This window comes from Delphinapterus leucas, chromosome 1, assembly GCF_059928025.1.
Source record: "Delphinapterus leucas isolate spDelLeu-1000000601 "Yukka" chromosome 1, BTC_Dleu_Yukka2, whole genome shotgun sequence".
NCBI lineage: Eukaryota > Metazoa > Chordata > Mammalia > Artiodactyla > Monodontidae > Delphinapterus > Delphinapterus leucas.
Window position 1 is genome coordinate 108,187,314 of NC_143129.1, and position 18,301 is coordinate 108,205,614.

The window sequence follows — 18,301 nt, forward strand, 5'->3', positions numbered from 1 at the left end:
ACTGTAAGAAGCTCGTTGGATTATAGCAGCAAGGATGGATGGAGCAAGTGTAGTATCCCTCACCCTAGTTCTCTCTGCTCCTACAATCTTCTAGTTGGCTAACTGTGCATCCAAATAGATGTCTTCACTCTGACAGCCTGCACCACCACTTCCCTTTCTCCAGTGCCCTGGGTAAGCTCTTTGGGGTTAGGAATGCTTGTTTGAGATGCCAGACCCAGACAACTCTTCATTCCTCTCTCTGCATTGAGGCATCATGGTGTGGAGGTTGGTACATGGACTCTGAGTCCATCACTTACCATGTGTTACTTGGACAAGTTATTTAACCTCTTTGAAGCTAGTTTTTAATTTCAACATGCATTCCTTGCAGTGTCATTGTAAGGATTAAAATAATAATAATGATGATAACAATAGTTGACAGTTATTGAGCACTTGATATATGCCAGGCATTGTTCTAAGTGTTTTCTGGATACTGACACATGTAATCCTCACAACAACGTCATGAAATAGGCACTTTCCTCATCCTCACTTAGCTGATGAGGAAACCGAGGCACAGAGAGGTTAAGAAACATCCCCATGGTCACAGAGCCAACAAATGTCAGAGTGAGATTTCAAATCTGGGTGGTCTGACCTGAGCTGGTGATCTTAATACTACACTGTAATGTCTCCATAGAGGTATCAGACATTAATAATAATATCTATTATTATTTGGCATGTTCTTCCCAAGTTGCAAGCTACTGTCTTAGTCTGGGCCTTGCTGCATTGCTGACATTGGGATGTCGAGGGGATGTGGGACCCAACCACCAACCTCCACCACTAACTGATGGTCTTAGAACTTCCTCCAAGTACTAGTATCTTGAACTACATCTGACTCTGGTGAGCATATTTTCTGAAGCCATCTGGCGGATTTCGGCGCTGGTCACTTGATGTCAGCCAAGCAAGGACTCCGGAGCAGAGGCCAGCAGGCAGAAAGCCAAGCTCTACCCCGGGTCATCTGCAGCTGCTATCAATGAAGCCGGTGACAGAGGATGTGGAAGTCAGCAGGAGCACTTTCATCCGAGGCTGAACACAAGGATGTCAGCTGAAAATACAGCCGGTGCTCTGGAGTAATTCCTAACTTCCTATTAGAAATAAACAAAAAGCCCGCTCTACTGAATTTCCCACTCAGCTTCTCGGCTTGGCAGCCAGTCCCTAATGCCTATCACCTAAGATAGCAAAGATATTAGGCTGGATCACTGGACTAGAACAAAAAAGGATGGGAAAGGCCATCCCCTCCCTGACCTCTGCTCCACAGAACAACTGATCCTGTGGGAATCCAGATGCATCAGGGTTTTGGGGGCCGGAAGGGGACAGAGGACAGGGGGTTGGGAGCAGAGAGGACTGAATACAAAGACAAAAGAAGGAAAAGAATGTTGAGTGAGCAGAGGAGACAAGCCCAAGCGTCCTCTTTCCCTGCACCTCGCTGGAAGTCCCAGGCCCACCCAGGGCACACTGACCAAGTCCACCAGGCGAGGGCTGGTGCCAACCCTGATGGCTGATGGGGGTCGGGAGATCCTTGCTGAGGATTCGGAGGTGGTGCTCTGTGGGATTAAATGGATGTCCCAGCTTGTGGACGAGGAGGGAAGGCTCCTCCCCACAGCCAGCCCCTTAGGTTTGTCCTGTTTACGCCTGTATCCGTGAGAAAGAGCATCTTTGTGGACTGACTTTGTGTGCTGACTTTGCTAGGCCTGGGAGCTGTTGTCAGCCTTTTGTGTCACCACGAGTGACCTTCCAAGTGACAAGATACCTGCCTGATCTGACTTGCCTTCCTCTTGATGATTTTGTGCCACCACATCACATGTTCAGGGTTTTCAAGGCTGGAACTTCAGAAACTGTTTTCTTCTTCCATGTACTAAACTCGATTTCTAGGCACATTCTATCCCCTTAGGGCAAGGCTGAGTACATCATTTGCGAGGCTCAGTACAAAATGAAAGCGTAGGGCCCCTTGTTCAGAATTTATGAATAATGACAAGATGGCAGCAGCAGAGCATTTAACACGCACGGGAACCTTCTGAGCCTGGGCTCTGCATATGTTACCTATCTATGAAGCTGGCCCTGCCTCAGGGCCTAAGAGGCTGAATTTCTGTAGGTAAGGCTAACTGAGCCAAACGTTATACAGTACATATTTTTAGTCATTATTTTATTTTTAGAAGAGTATAACACTGTACTAAAAGATCAAAGCATAAAGATTTTAACCAGTCATTACTGGATTTATAAAAATGTACAGGGCCTTAAACCCCGGAGGTATGAGCATCTAGGTACATCACTCATTAACACGTAACTGGTTTTGATCACTGCGTAACATAAACCAAATTTTCTCCCTGCTTTGGTGGCACTGTATTTTCCGTCTCACAGGCTTCTCTATAGCCCTGAAGTACCTCCTCTAACCAGAGCGGGGGTCACCTAAGATGTGGCAGCTGCCACAAAGCCATGCCAATCAGGAAGGACCAGTTCCCAAGGGAAGGGAAGTTCATCTCCCAGCTGTACAGCTAGAAACCTAGGGACCAGAATCTGGGAGATAAACTCACGTGACAAGGAGGAAGAAAGAAGTTCAAGATTTGACAGGCAAGTCAAGGTTGGAATTCCAGGTTAGAGGCAGTGCCAGGTCCAGACCCACCAGTCTCCCACACGGGGTCAAGGAACTGTGTCATCCTCAGAGAACTCAGGCAAAGTTCCCCTGACCTCCCTGTTCCTCCTCTGCTTCCTGTTCTCTGGTCCTGGCTCCAAGGTTAACCTGTGCAGACCTGAAGGGTCCTGACTAAGGTTGCCAGATTTAGCAAACAAAAATATAGGACACTCAGTTAATTTTTTTTTTGTGGTACGCGGGCCTCTCACTGTCGTGGCCTCTCCCGTTGCGGAGCACAGGCTCCGGACGCACAGGCCCAGCGGCCATGGCTCACGGGTCCAGCTGCTCTGCGGCACGTGGGATATTCCCGGACCGGGGCACAAACCCGTATCCCCTGCACCAGCAGGCAGACTCTCAACCACTGCACCACCAGGGAAGCCCTCGGTTAAATTTTAATGTCAGGTAAATGATGAATGACGTTTTAGTATAAATATTGCATGGGACATACTACGCTATAACATGACTCACTGTTTATCAGAAATTCAAATTTAACTGGGCGTCCTGTATGTTATCTGACAACCCGAGCCCTAACCCTCACCTGACTCAGGACAGCTTCTCTGCCACTATAAACGCTCCCAGACCGCATGCGTCTTCCAGCAGGCTTTCCTAGACTTGGCTGCGGGTCCGCCCCGGGCCTGCCCAGCCTCCTGGTGATGGACTTCACAGACGTGCTGTGGGAGAATCTGTTACCCGTCGTGCAGGATGATGGTGCCAAGCAGAGACTCATCTCTGACCTGCAGCCAGCTCTGCTCGGCCTCCGCGCATTCCTTCCCAGCTCAGCTCATCCTTGGCGAGGAGACCGGCAGCGGAGAAGGGCTATAAGCACAGCTCCTTCACTGACCTGCAGGACGGGCTTGGGTGGGTTCCAACTGTGATTGTGACTTGGAGATGCTTGTTAGACAAGTTCTTCTCCTCAATTTAGTTTTATTTTTAATCTTCCATTTTGGAAATAAGCATGAAACATATCAAGTGTCAGGGATGTGCATATTTCCTTATAGTATACCATTTAATCCTCACAACAGTACTATGAAATGGGTGATATTGTCCCCAATTTGCAGCGAGAAAACTGAGGTGCCACTGTCTTACTATTGGCAGGTGCCAGAGCTTGAATTTGAATTCAAGTCTTCTAAATCCAAGTCTGTGCTCCATTACTGCCCAACTTCATCATTGGCACCCAAGCAGAAACTTTTAAATAATCGTCCATACCTCACTTTCTCTGCAATAGGCTCCCTGTCTTTATCATTCTGCCAGTGCAACCCCTCTCGATACTGCTGTTTCTCTATACAGGCTGTCGCCGTGCCTGGAGAGGACAGGAGACTCTTGGTTGGCCTCTGCTTCGAGGCTTCCCCCTCAACTCATCCATTGCTCAAAACTTTGCTTTCTGTAAAGTATATCTGACCATTTACTCCACAACTTAAAAATGGCCATTGGGCTTCCCTGGTGGCACAGTTGTTGAGAGTCCGCCTGCCGATGCAGGGGACGCGGGTTCGTGCCCCGGTCCGGGAAGATCCCACATGCCGCGGAGCAGCTGGGCCCGTGAGCCATGGCCGCTGAGCCTGTGCGTCCGGAGTGTGTGCTCTGCAATGGGAGAGGGCACAGCGGTGAGAGGCCTGCGTACCGCAAAAAAAAAAAAAAAAGGCCATATATCCACATGACCTACAGCTGTGGGTTCTCAAACTTGAGCGTGCAGAAGAACTGCCTGAAGAGCTCTTAAAAATTCAGGTTACCAGGCACCATCCCAGAGTTGCTGACTCAGTAGGTCTGGGGCGAGGCCCAGGGTTCTGCATTTCAGCAAGCTCGAGATGGTGCTCACGCAGATGATCCATAGACTCCACTCTGAGAAAGGTCTATAGCATAAAATTTAAAATCTTAGCATGGCAGTTAAGAATCCTCCCAATCTGGTCCAATTTCTATTTTCAGTCTCATCGTCTGATTCTCCAGTCCCAGCCGAGTGGGCTCTTTCCCTCCCTCACCTTCCCTTCCCGCCCCACTCCTCTCCCTCCCAAACCTGCATAGGTCAGGGCAAGGAGGCTAAGGAGGGGGGTTCTGGAACCTGACTGTGCCTCAGGCTCCTCAGCCCCATAAAGTGGAATAACGGCATCACCGTAACATTTCTATGAAGAGAGTGACTAACTGTGAGGTACCGGGAGAAGAACCTGCCCCTTAGAAAGCACTCAGTGAAAGTTAGCCATTATAATTTTTTATTTATATAGCTTTACTCATTTTGCCTCCTCTTCCTGAGATTTCGTTCCCCTCCTCCTATGATCTGGAAAAATTCCATTCATCCTTGAACATCCAGTTAAGAAGCCACAGTCTCTGTGAGACCTACCTGAGCCGCCTCGGGTCCCATTGATGACGTCTCCTCATCCATTCCCGCATGAGTATTGTGTTCTCTATTCACACAATCATATTGTACTAGGTAATCACACCTACTCTGTCTACACACATGAACCACCTGAGGGCTCCTGGCTTTCTGTAGGACTTAGTATAATGTCTGGCACGTGTTATAGTTAAACTCATCACGAGTCCTCATTCCATAAAATTGGATGTTCAATCTGTTATTTTAAAATGGAGGTTTGGGAGCTTTTTCTTAATTTAATTCAATAATTATGCTATTAAATTAGCTCCTCTATCTTCCCACCTCTGGCTACCACACTCCCTGTTTTCTCTCTCTCCCAGATTCTCCAGGTTTCATGGCTGCGGTCAGTGTGCAGTGACTAGCTTGGCTGGATTGTTGTGCACTCCAAATGCCTTACTTAGCAATGAGTGCTCTCACCAGCCACTCGTAGACACAGCCCTTAATTCTGATGGCAGGAATGTTCTTCCTCTGCTCTGCCTACAGAATCCATAGGGAAGCTGCTGAATGCTGCGCTTCAGATAGATGTACCTGAGTCTCATAAGGAAGTGTGGCTCCTGCCAGCAGATGCTAGGAGCTTGTTTGGTGGTTCAGGTCATGGAAGATAACTACCTTGGACCCAGGACCACATTATTCAATAAATGGATAAATGAGCTTTTCATGGGCCTAAAAACAATTTTGAGACGTGAAAAAACTATATAATTTTTTAAAGAAATGGAAACCATGAAATCAAAATTGAAAAATGTTTAAGTAAATGTCTGCAAAATGGAATAGGATTCCAGCTAGTCAACTGCATCTGAGCTTACCTCATACATGGTTAAATATGTTTTATTTCATGTGAGGTGAAAGAGCATTTTAGAGGTTTTGATATGGGATGTGGTCTCCAAAAGCAAAAGTGCCTGGTGCTGAGGAAAGTCTCAAAAAGGCCTCATGTTGTCTGCCGGGACCGAGATCACAGCTGAGGAGTGGGAGAAGAGGGCCTCTGTCTGGGCAGTCAGATCAGGAGAATCACGAGGGATGACAGCAAATTTATCCTACAATTCGGGCTTCTGGCATGGGGTCGTAAGAGCGTTTCTGTAGAATGTTGCTTTTCAAGCTTTCGGCATCGGATTCTGCAGCCTCAGGCCTAGCATGTCCAGGTCCGGACCACTTCTGACCAAGCCAGAGGGCACACCAAAGACTCAGACCAGAAAGCCCTGATACTCACGTTGCTTTTATTTCATCAACAACATTTACAGAGCCCTGCTATGTGCTCGTTCTGGGGAATACAGCAGTCACCAGGACAGGCACAGCCCCTGTCCTCAGGGAGCTTGGAATCCAGTTAAGGAAACACACCTTGAGCAGCTAATCACCAGGGGAAGAGAGTCACAGAGAAGCGCAGGCTGCTGTGGGTACTTGGCAGCAAGGTTCGTCTAGTCTGAGGTCAGGGAGGATGTCCCAGAGGAACTGACATCTAACATGATAAGTGGAGGGTGAGTAGGAGCTAACTGAGTGGAGAGTGTTTCACACAGAAAGCCCCTGTCCTGCTTAAACCTAGAGCTGGGATGCCAGGGATGGGCGTCCCCTGTGTGCCCACTGTTCTGAATCCCCTCCAGGTTGGTCCAGTAACAACACTGACTCTGTGCCTTGGTTTCCTGGTTTGCCCTGAGTTCTGCTGCAACTAGAGTAGCTCTGCCTGTTTCACTGGGACCGTGCCCTGCCTGGATGTCCCAGCCTCTGCCCATGATGGCTGGCCCCTAGGTGGCCCATGCAAAGCTGTAAGGCTGCCACCACCTGTTTACAAGCATCACCATTGCCCTGGAACATCATGCCCCCACCCACCCCATCTGACCTCCCCAGAGGTCAGCCCAGGCCAGATCACAACCTCATGTGCCACCCACTTTGGCCTCTATGACTGTGGGAACTACCCTATCTGTCTGGCTCTTGCCTAAGATTCAACCACAGTGAGGCAGATCCTACAGGAAAGCTCTGTGTCATAAAGCAATGTTTCCCAAACTAGGGTATCCACGCATACCCATGGACTCCAGTTTGAGGAACATTACACTAAAAGATAAATGCAGGTACTGTTAGATGACATGATTATAAACACAAATGTGTACCTTGAAACCATGTCAGTACTCCGTTGTCAGGGGGTCACACATATGACAAAATGTTTATTCTTTTAGATTAGCATAAAAATGAATGAAAAATTAATAATTCTTACAGAGAATGCTCATGGTTACTCTAGAATACTTCCTTGGACCCTCAGGGGTTTGCAAACCTCATTTGAAACATATGGCCTTAGAGTATGGAAAGTACCTCACCTTTCTGGACCTCAAACTTTCCCATCTCAGCAATGGGTTTACATTGCCCACCTCTTACATACCTCCCAAATGTTGTAAATATCAACTGAGGTGTGTAGAACACTGTGAACTCACCTGAAGGTGCCATGTAATTACAAATATGAAGTATTGTTATTTGTCTTCAGCCTGTCTGCTAGCTGACAGCCTGTTCACCTCAGTAGCCTTGAACTTTCTCCTCCAATAAAGACCCAGTTCCTCTTCTCTCTGTGGAAATGACATAAGGCCAGATTTTCTAGGAGAAAAGCCACTGGTCTCTACTCAGACTGGACTTTGGTTTTAAGTTCTAATCTTCAAATTAACTCGTCTATTGCCTAGGTGGCCTAATGCTTGAAAGAAAAAAACAATGTTTGAGTAATATTTACACTGCACTAGTACCCAATGGGCCAAGGGCTCTGAACAAATGAGAGGATCTGAAAAGGGGTACCCACATATACACGGGCGCGCATGTGTGTGTTCACACGTACTCACACACATCCCGCACCCAGCTGCACTAAAGTCTCCGAGTAGGCGGAAGGGTTCTGGCCTGTGTTTACATTGTGCCTTTCATCTGAGGGGCTCACGGCTCCTTGCAAAGAAGGGGGTGTTTATTAATCCTCACCATCCTGCTGTGAGGCTGCGGCCCCAGTGCAGCCCTGGGGAAGGGTGTCTAAGCTCTGCTCTACCCCCAGACCGACATCCTCCTGTTCCGTCTCCAGTGTGGTGTTTTGTAACACCTGTAATGGTCTGGGGAGGGGTCGCCACTGCTTCAGAAGAGGATTTAGAAAATAAATGTTTGGGGTTTTCAGTGTGCTTATTCCTTAGGGACTTTTTCTTTTGATAGGAAAATGGAGAGGAAGGTACAGAGATTTCCCATATACCGCCTGCTCCCACACATGACAGCAGCCTTATTATCAACATCACTCACATATGGCACATTTTTTTGACCAAGGCTGAACCTACGTTGACGCATCCAAAATCCATAGTTTACCTTGCGGTTCACTCTTGGTATTATACATTCTGTGGGTTTGGACAAATGTAATGACATGTATTCATCATTATAGTGGCATACAGAGTATTTTCACTGCCCTAAAAATCCTTTGTGCTCTGCCTATACCTTGGGAACTTTTTTTTTTTTTTTACCAAACATCTTTATGATAATGGACTTCTTCGTGTGCTTTAAAAGTTTTTTTTTTTTTTACGGTACGCGGGCCTCTCACTGTTGTGGCCTCTCCCGTTGCGGAGCACAGGCTCTGGACGCGCAGGCTCAGCGGCCATGGCTCACGGGCCCAGCCGCTCCGCGGCACGCGGGATCCTCCTAGACCGGGGCACGAACCTGCACCCCCTGCATCGGCAGGCAGACCCCCCCCCCCACAACCACTGCGCCACCAGGAAAGCCCTGCTTTAAAAGATTTTAAGAGCTATTCTTCCTTGGGAGTTCTCGTTCACATGCACTCTTTCTTTCTTTTCTTTTCTTTTTTTTAGAAATTTATTTATTTTTGGCTGCATTGGGTCTTCATTGCTGCGCACAGTCTTTCTCTAGTTACAGCGAGCGAGGGCTACTCTTCGTTGCGGTGCGCGGGCTTCTCATTGTGGTGGCTTCTCTTGTTATGGGGCACGGGCTTTAGGCGCGCGGGCTTAGCTGCTCCACAGCTTGTGGGATCTTCCTGGACCAGGGCTCGAACCCGTGTCCCCTGCATTGGCAGGCGGATTCTTAACCACTGCGCCACCAGGGAAGTCCCCACGTATACTCTTTTCATATGATCTCTGTTTGCCTCAGCCTTGGTCCGGATGGGTTTCACAGGTCCAAACCAGGTCTTATATTATCAGACCAGTTTGGATCTTTGATCTCCATATCAGTGGTTTAATTTTGGACCTTACATGCACATTATATAGACTCAGTTCCTATGTCCCATGATGCCTCTGCTTCTTTAGTTTTCATGTATAAATTCAGTGCTCTCAAAAGCAAGATCTACATCCAATATACCTTAGTAAACCACATATTCCATTTAAGAAGGAGTTGCCTTTTTTGAATAATCAACCCGAGGATAAATGAGCAAAGATCTATGAACTATAGGGGAGAAAAAATCTTTTCTCACGTTGTATTTTATATTTATGAATGAATCTGAAGTAATGTGCTTTGACTTCAGATTCCCTTATAATATCTTCATTCCAGAGCCTTTAGATCCACAAATAGTCTTTCTGAAAAGAATTATATTTTCAAAGAATTGCATGGTGGTGTCATTTAACCTTCAGTGATTCAGAGATGCTTTATAGGACAGAGTAAGCCTTCGATGAACTTGAGTTTCCTTCTGTCTTCTAGGAGAAAGCTGTTTCTGAAGCTTTATAAACTAAGGGGAAACCTACGGTGTTCATCTCATCTAAATCCCTCCTCCAAATAGGGAACTGTTTGAGTCTAGTTAACTGGGCTGGAGTGGACCCTGCAGAGCCACCACAGGTGGAGGGAGTGTCTCATTTGCTCTTGAATCCTTGGGGACTTGTTTAAAGCCGCCTACAAACTAAAGTCCAGTGAAGATCCATTTTCCCAAACTCTTTTCCCGTAAACACTCAGTAAAATGCCACTTTGGTGTCAATTTTGTATTTTTTTATCGACGTATAGTTGATTTACAATATTGTAGTTTTGGGTGTACAGCAAAGTGATTAAGTTACACACATACATACACACGTGTGTGTGTTTATATATATATATATATATATATATATATTTCAGATTCTTTTCCCATATAGGTTATTACAAAATATTGAGTAGAGTTCCCTGTGCTATACAGTAGGTCCTTGTTGGTTATCTGTTTTATATATAGTAGTGTGTACATGTTACTCCCAAATTCAGTTTTGTATTTTGTGTTGCAGCTTTGCAGTGATCTCAGATACTAACCCCATTGATAAAGGGTTTTGGGTGCAGGGCAAACACTTCTCCCTCTGCGGCTGTTGTTTGAATGAGGCTGATATCTGTTTAGAAATGACCACTGCTGCAGGTCACGGAGGGGAGAGGCCCATTTGGCAGGGGTTGATTGGTATCAGGGGATTCTGGAGTTGCTGCCCAGAGAGAAGTCAGACGAGAGGGGAAGGAGACTTCTTTATTTCCTCGAGGACATTTTCTGGGGTTTGAGGTTTTGGAGCAGGTGATGCGGCTGAAGGACAATGGGGGCTCCCTCAGGGAGGGAGAAGGTGGCAGGGAGCCATTGGCCATGATCCTGGTGACAAGAGTGGACTGGCCGTGTCACAAGGGATTAGGAAACGCTGTTCTAACTCCATGGCAACTGCTGAAGTCGTTCTTCAAAGCTCAGGTCTTTCCACTCAGGTTTTCCTTTCCAGTCCTCTTTCACTCTCTGCTCACACCCACCTTTCCGTGTTGCCCTTTCTGTTGCCGGGGTTTTGCTGGCCTCGCAAAGCTCGTCTGGCATCGAGTGCGTTGTCTGGGAACAGGTTTTACCCAGGGCCCGTCCTGGGTCACCGGCCCTGCTAATCTTGGCCCCATACTGTGAGGTTGGTTCTGTGAACCTCCTTCTTTTCTCTACATGTGCGAATTACCTTCTTTCTCTTTTCTCTTTCTCACTTTCCCTGGAGAGGAGAATCTCTCCTGACACTGGGGAGAAGTCACCTGCCCAGGAGGTTTGCTCTTCTGAGTCCTGTTTCCCAGCTTTGCCTACCGGGCCCCCTGCTGAGCCTCGCCCTGGGGATCAGGGATGGAGATGTACAGGATTGGGATCCAGTGTCAGAGCCCTCATTGCCCTGACAATGATGAGGTGGGGACAGGCGAGGAGAAGGCTCTCAAAACATTGAGCCTCAGAGGACTGGTCCCTCCACTCCCTCCTGCCCTGGGGCTGGGGCATTACTCACTCCTGAATAGAACTTTTTGTGAGGAGATGCTGGGTGTTAACGCTGTCCACACTCTACCTGAGCTAGAGAAGGAGTGGAGTGTGGGTTTTTGAACCTCCATGTGGAATCTTTCAGCCATGCACTATGTCAAATGCAGAGAAAGTTGCTTTGATTAAGGCAGCACCTTAAATATATAAATTTTAAAATATCTATTATTTATTTAGGTAAGACACAGGCTTCCCACTGATGTTTTCTCCCATTTAGTGTGTGTTTTTATAGCTGAGCCCCTGACCTTGCACCTCCTTCCTTTCTAACCTACTCCCCACCCAATAAAATAGTTCATCAGAGGGCTGTTCAGGCCCCGTGGCTTCCCCCTGGCATGCAATTGGTGTTGGATTTCTCCCAGCTTTTTTTAAAAAAATAGAATAGATTTAGATTTACAGAAAAGTTGCAAAGATAGTACAGAATTCCCCTATAGCCCTCACTTAGGTTCCCCTGTTGTTAACATCTTACATTGCAAGGAACATTTGTCACACTAAGAAACCAACACTGGTATATTACCATTAACTAAGCTCCACACTTCATTCACATTTCACTAGTTTTCCCCCAGTGTTATTTTCTGCTCCAGGACCCCATCCAAAATTCCACATTGCATGTATGCATCCTTATTCTTCTTTGGCCTGTGACAGTGTCTGACTGTCCGTGTTTGGATGACCTGGGCAGTTTTGAGGAGTACTGGTCAGGTATTTTGTAGAATGTCCCACAACTGGCATTTGTTTAATGCTTTTCTCATAGTTAGACCAAGGTTATGAGTTTTGGGAAGACCACCGAGGTGAAGGACCATCTCATCAGAATAAACCAAGGGTACACATTATCAACATGAGTTATCACTGACCTTAACCTGGATCACTTGACCAAGTGATTGTGTCTCTCCATTGTAAAGTTACTTTTCCCTCCTTTCCATACTGTACTCTTGGAAAGCAAGCCCACACTCAAAGGAGGTGGGAGAAGGAGTTAAGCTCCACCTCCTGCAGGAGGGAGCATCACATATATTATTTGGAATCTTCTGTAGGGAAGATTCCAGAGATGTTTTCAAAGTAAGCCAGAAATTCCCTCTAACACTTACTAGAAGACCAGTGGTGCTGGATGCATGGATTTTGCAGGGCTGGTCATGGGGACCCCAAGGAGAGCATCTCATAGAGCCATACCCTGTGTGTTTTCAGTTCCTGGGCATTAGGGGAAGCAGTTTGGAGATAGAGATAGAGACAGATATGTGTATATGTATAGATACACATACAGATATCTATTTATCTATCTATCTAAAACCACTGAGTCATTCAAAAACATTCAGCAAGTGTCCACAAGTTCACAGCACTCTGCTGAGCACTGAAGGCATAGGGCAGTAAATAAGGTTCAATCTGGACTGCAGGCACCACACACGAGATTACACCCGCAATTCAACAAATATCTCTGCACACACTGTCAGCCCAGTGCCAGGAGCCGATGAGGCAGCAATTGGAAGTACGATGAGGAATAGAAAGGAAATTTCAAGGTGCTGTTGAGGAATTAATGTAGGGGGCATCAGCAAAGGCCTCCCTGTGAGAGTGGGGTTTCGGTTGAGACATGAAGGATGAGCAAGAGGGAGCCAGGTGTATAGGGGCAGGGGTGGGGCTGCAGAGGAAAAGTTCACAAGGCAGAGAGAACAGGTCGCATCAAAAACAAACTAGCATACGGTATTTGTTTTTCTCCTCCTGACTCACTTCACTCTGTATGTCATACAGAGTGAAGTGAGTCAGGAGGAGAAAAACAAATACCGTATGCTAACACATATATATGGAATCTAAGGGAAAAAAAAAAAACGGTCATGAAGAACCTAGGGGTAAGAGGGGAATAAAGACACAGACCTACTAGAGAATGGACTTGAGGATATGGGGAGGGGGAAGGGTAAGCTGTGACAAAGCGAGAGAGTGGCATGGACATATATACACTACCAAACGTAAAATAGATAGCTAGTGGGAAGCAGCCACATAGCACAGGGAGATCAGCTCGGTGCTTTGTGACCGCCTGGAGGGGTGGGATAGGGAGGGTGGGAGGGAGGGAGACGCAAGAGGGAAGAGATATGGGAACATGTGTATATGTATAACTGATTCACTTTGTTATAAAGCAGAAACTAACACACCATTGTAAAGCAATTATACTCCAATAAAGATGTTAAAAAAAAAGTATAAGATTATTAATATCATTAACCTACCACCAAAGACTAAGTTGTGATTTCATTATTTGTTTCACAAGCCAGGTAGACAATAAAATGCCCAGCAAAGATGCAAAGCATTAAATTATATGGCAATCAATGAAATAATAAAAATCATATATCTGCAAAAAAAAAAAAACAAACTAGTGTAGGGACTTCCCTGGCAGTCCAGTGGTTAGGACTTCACCTTCCAATGCAGGGGGTGTGGGTTCGATCCCTGGTTGGGCAGCTAAGATCCCACATGCCTCAGGGCCAAAAAACCAAAACATAAACAACAGAAGCAATATTGTAACAAATTCAATAAAGACTTTAAAAATGGTCCACATCCAGAAAAAAAAAAAATCCAACAAACTAGCTTAAAAAGAGACATCTGGAAGAACGGAAAGACGGCCAGTATGTCTGGAACTGAAAGAAGTATATATAGAAAGAAAATTCTGTGTCCTGGAAAAATCACATGATGATTTAGTCATATGGAATAGTTCCACTTCCTTAAAATAAACTTGTTTTATAGGCTTTAACACAGAAAACTCAGTGATGTTTTAACAATAGATTTCTACTTTAAATATTCTGCTAAATTTCTGGACAAACATACAGAAAGCTCAGGTATTTCAGACATTCAATTTCAGTTCATTCAGAAAACTGAAAATATGTATTAGAGAGGATAGAAAAGGCTGGAAGGGTATTTTAGGGCCTGCCGATGAGTCCCCAGTTCCCCATTTTAGGACGGAGGCTCTCATTTCCTCAGATGCTGGGAGTGGTGGCTGCTCAGGACTCACAACTGAGACTCCCAGGCATTGCTCTCCTCTGAAGAGAGCTGTCCCTCCCCAAGGCTGTACCCCTCCCAGGGGGCTGCTCACATCCAGTGACTAGCTGGTAGAGGTACCAAGGCCTGGCCCCTGGCCTCAGATTGAGACAACTCAGAAGGAAGGGCTGTCCCAGCCTCACTACCCCAGGATAGGCTGAGGGCTCTGTTACAAATGCATCACAGTTCAACCTCCCCCTCTGCCCAGTCCCTCCCACTTTCTCACACTATTTTGAGAGCACTCTCCAATAAACTACCTGTAGACAAATCTCTGTCCTAGAATCTATTTCCTGTATTAGAAATACAGATATATGCTGCATCGGTTTCCTAGGGCTGCTGTAACAGATGACCACAAACAGGGTTGCTTAAAACAGCAGAAATTTATTCTCCCTCAGTTCTGGAGGCCGGAACTCCAAAATCTAAGTCAACAGAGCCACACTCCCTCCAAAGGTGTTTGGATGCAGCCCTCAGGAAATCCATTTGCAACGGGACTGGTGTGATGGCAGCCCTTTCTTTATAAATGTCCCCAACCCGGGAGGCAGGACAGGAGCCCCAGCCACTGGCAGCGGGTGTCTTTACGAGAGGGGCCTCTGCTCCCCTCTAGGCTTCCCTGTCTCTACTTTGGCTGAGCCCCCAAGCACCGGCCAAGGCCCAATTGGATCAGTTCCCAGCCCTTGTTAATCACTTTACTGCCATGCAACTGTCAGTCCAAAGCCCCTTCCACCCTGGACAGGGGGTCAGTCCGGTTCTTCTGGCTCTGCTGGACAAAGGTGCCGCCATGCAGTCCCCAGAGGCAGGTGGCTGATATGGCTTCTTTTTCACACTGGAATGTGACTTCCCTTTCCAACTAGAGACCACACAGGATGGAAAATGCGAGCAGGGCAGCCCTTCTAGGATGAAAACGCATCAGCCTTTACTAGCAAGAGCAGCTGGAGGCCCTGCCTTCTAGTCCTACCTGTATAAAACCCCTGACCTCCTTCACCCGCTATCACTCAGCCTGTTTCTCCTTTATCTGCCCCCAGACAAATTCAAGGTCATACCTTGAGACGAGGTTCATTTCTCTGGACATGTCTGGTCCCCACGAACAGCCTCCCAGGGCTTGTCGTTCTTGTGGCTTGTGTGGCAGAGAAAGACAGACATGTCAGGATTTTGAGACAAAAATAAAAAGAAACTAACACCGGGCAGGAAGTCAGTAACCATCGTTAAAGATATGCACTCCTCTGGGGGCACCTCCCAGGAGAGCTGGCAGGAAGACTTGGCCTCAAGATCCTGGGGGCAGCGGGCAGTGAAGGGCTCCTGAAGGCGTGACAGGGACACAGCCCTCGACGACAGTAACACTAGAGCCACGGGCACTCCTGTTGTGGGCGGTGGGGGGGCGCTCAGGACCATCCCACACAGCTCTCCTTGCCGCGGCCCAGGGTGCCCTGTCTGTTTGCCTCCCTGCCGACAGGGCTGCTCGGCCAGAGGGCCCTGGCGTGTGTTTTTCTATTTCCAATCTCACTGCAAGGTCAACTTTCCTGGCTAATATCTAGCACTCTGTTAGGAGCATCATGTTTCCTGAAGCACTTTGTTCCCAGGGCCAAGTCAGTGTTGAGGGAAAATTGTGTTTTTCCAGCCATACCTCGGGGGGCTGCTCTGGGGCTGGGGGCTGGTGGTTCCTTTCTCTCTTCCAGACGTTCTGACGTCCTGCTGGGAGCTTAGAGATCTGCCCGAAGCTTCTAATCACGGCTGCCTCTTTGTTCTTCAGGCCGTGACCTTTATTACATCATCTCAACCCCACCCCCCCAACTCCTTGAATCCCCCATTCTTTTTCCCCTTTCTTGGTTGGAGTAAGGGTTTTACTCTCAGGGGCCCAATCCTGTCGCTCTTGTGTGTGACTAATTCCCTCCCCTCCCCCTCGGCTCCCGGCAAAGAGGAAGGGGCCTGTTTGCCCGACTAGGGGGTCTGCGTCCCTTGTTGGCAATCAAAGCACAGACACATTCCTGCGGGTGATTTCCTGCCCTGAAAACCAGCCCTGGAGGACAAGCATCCTCTGTTCCCTCACGGCCATCAGCCCCTGGGACCAGGACTTCTGTGAGAGGGGATTTATGATATAGAAAGTGGTAAGTTGCCCTTCCAACTTGCCAGCGTCTAGTGTGAAAGCAAGTTGTATTGTTGTTGGGACAGCATGACTCCCCGGAGAAGAAACAGTGTCCCCAGGAGCCTGATGGCCGCCCGCAGCCAAGGGTGTACGAAGGTGACACAGCCTAGGACGGAGGCCTTGTTATCCTCAAAGCACCCCACAGACCCCCACGGGTCAGCTTCGGCTGTCTGATTTCTGAAGTTAAAAAGCACATAATTATGGTATTGTTTGACTGCCAAGAATTCTGGGTTAATCTCAGTTTTATTTTGACTGCTACCTAAAATAGCCTGTCCCTGAGGACAGCAGCAAAGGCCAGGAGGCCAAAAACAAAAAGGCAGCCCTGATATCCAAGCAGGCCCTCGTTTGGAGTCCCAAAGCAGGGTGCAGAGTTTTGGGGAGGCTCACGAGTGCATGGGATCAGGCACTTGGAGCTGGGGTCCTCCCCCACCCCTGCCCCCTTACAGAGGTCTTTCTTTTGACACTGGCCTAGGCCTGCCCTCTGCCTCACTGGACTGGCCTGAGCCTGTGGGAACAGCAGTGATGGCCAGTCCCCACCACGCTCTGTCCCCAGGCACATTCAGGGTCGTCTCTGAGATAGTTTGGAGTTCTGCTTCTGTGACCCGGGGAAACAGGGCGAATGATAGTAACAGCCGACATTACAGAAGTGCTCACACCCATCGTACTTCCTTCGGTCCTCACCAGGAGTCCTCGTGGTCAGTACTTTTGCTATCTTCTATCCTGCCCAGAGCGGCACAGCTGGTAGGTGGTGGAGACAGAATTTGAAGCCAAGGAATCCTGGCTGCAGGGGTTACCCCTTCCCTGCTTCACCACACGGCCTCTCAGGAGAAGAGTGGTCACAGATCCAAAGGCTCAGAAAGAACAGCTCCCACTGGAATCTGTGGGAGAGATGCATTCAGTTCATTAGTGAAGAGCGGCCCTGGTGAGTGACGTGCCTCCTTCTTGGCGCGCATACAGAACCTTCCTTAGTATTCTCCATCATACTCAGATCAACAAACATTTACTGAGTGTCCCACTCTGTTCCCAAGGTCTCTGGGCCACCAGGCAGTGGGTCTCTATGAAAAGTTCAATGTCATTAAAGGGAGAGTCACAATACAAGGCCATGTGTGCTCTTATGGAGGAATGCTTCCTGTGTGCAGTCAAGGAGGGCTTCCCAGGGGAGGGGGCATTCAGGTTAGATCGGAAAGGGCGCTGAGATTTTTCTGGGTAGACAAAGTGAAGATGGACTTTCTAGGCAGAGGGAACAACACGGGCAGCCCACTGCTGTATTCCACCAGACTCAAGAGGTTCCTGAGGATTCTGAGCCACTGGCCCTGGGTTCCAGTTTGCAGGGCACAGCAGGAACTAAGTAACCATCCCCCATCCCCGTCACTGCTGGCTCACACTGTGCTGACTTCAGAGGAGCCTTCCCTGCCCTTCCTTCCTGCCCCACCTAAATGCCTCTGAAATGTTTCCAGCCTGAGGCAGCCCTGAACATCTAAGGCATCCAGAGCTGCCAGTCCAGCCACTTGCGGTGGCCGCTATCTGTGCACCGCTCCCAGGGGTGAGCATGGTTTCAGCCAGCAGCGCCCAGGGAGCTGGCTCAGGCTCTTTGTAGCCACCTAGCACCCTGATGCACCCCCAGTACTCCCAGCAGGCGTGCACCTCAAGAGCACAGGGAAAGGCACAGAGCGCTGCGGGTTCCAGCGGGCTTCTTCCTTCTTTTCTCCGCCTCCCAAGCAAGAAAGAGGTAACAAGAAAGCTAAAGGACCAGGCTTCCAGGACCAGTGTGTGTGGTATGGGTGGGTGTGTGTTCCATTTGCTCCTCAGAATGTCCTCATCTTTTCTACCTTTTGTTGCTGTTGTTCATTTAACTAAAATAGAAGATTCTGAGTTCCTTTAATTGGAAAAGATACAAAAGCAGGCAGCAGTCATGTTCTTCACCCGCGGAGC

The 18,301-nt window shown here is 47.9% G+C and overlaps 1 protein-coding gene across 1 annotated transcript in view; it reads left to right on the plus strand.

Moving 5' to 3' along the window:
- Positions 1-17,854: 17,854 nt before the first annotated feature.
- BCAR3 (BCAR3 adaptor protein, NSP family member) overlaps positions 17,855-18,301 on the plus strand; it is a 156,982-nt gene continuing 156,535 nt past the window's right edge. The window contains exon 1 of the mRNA XM_022553344.3: positions 17,855-18,098. The gene's annotated coding sequence lies outside the window, so the exon portion shown is untranslated. The remainder of the gene's footprint in view (positions 18,099-18,301) is intronic.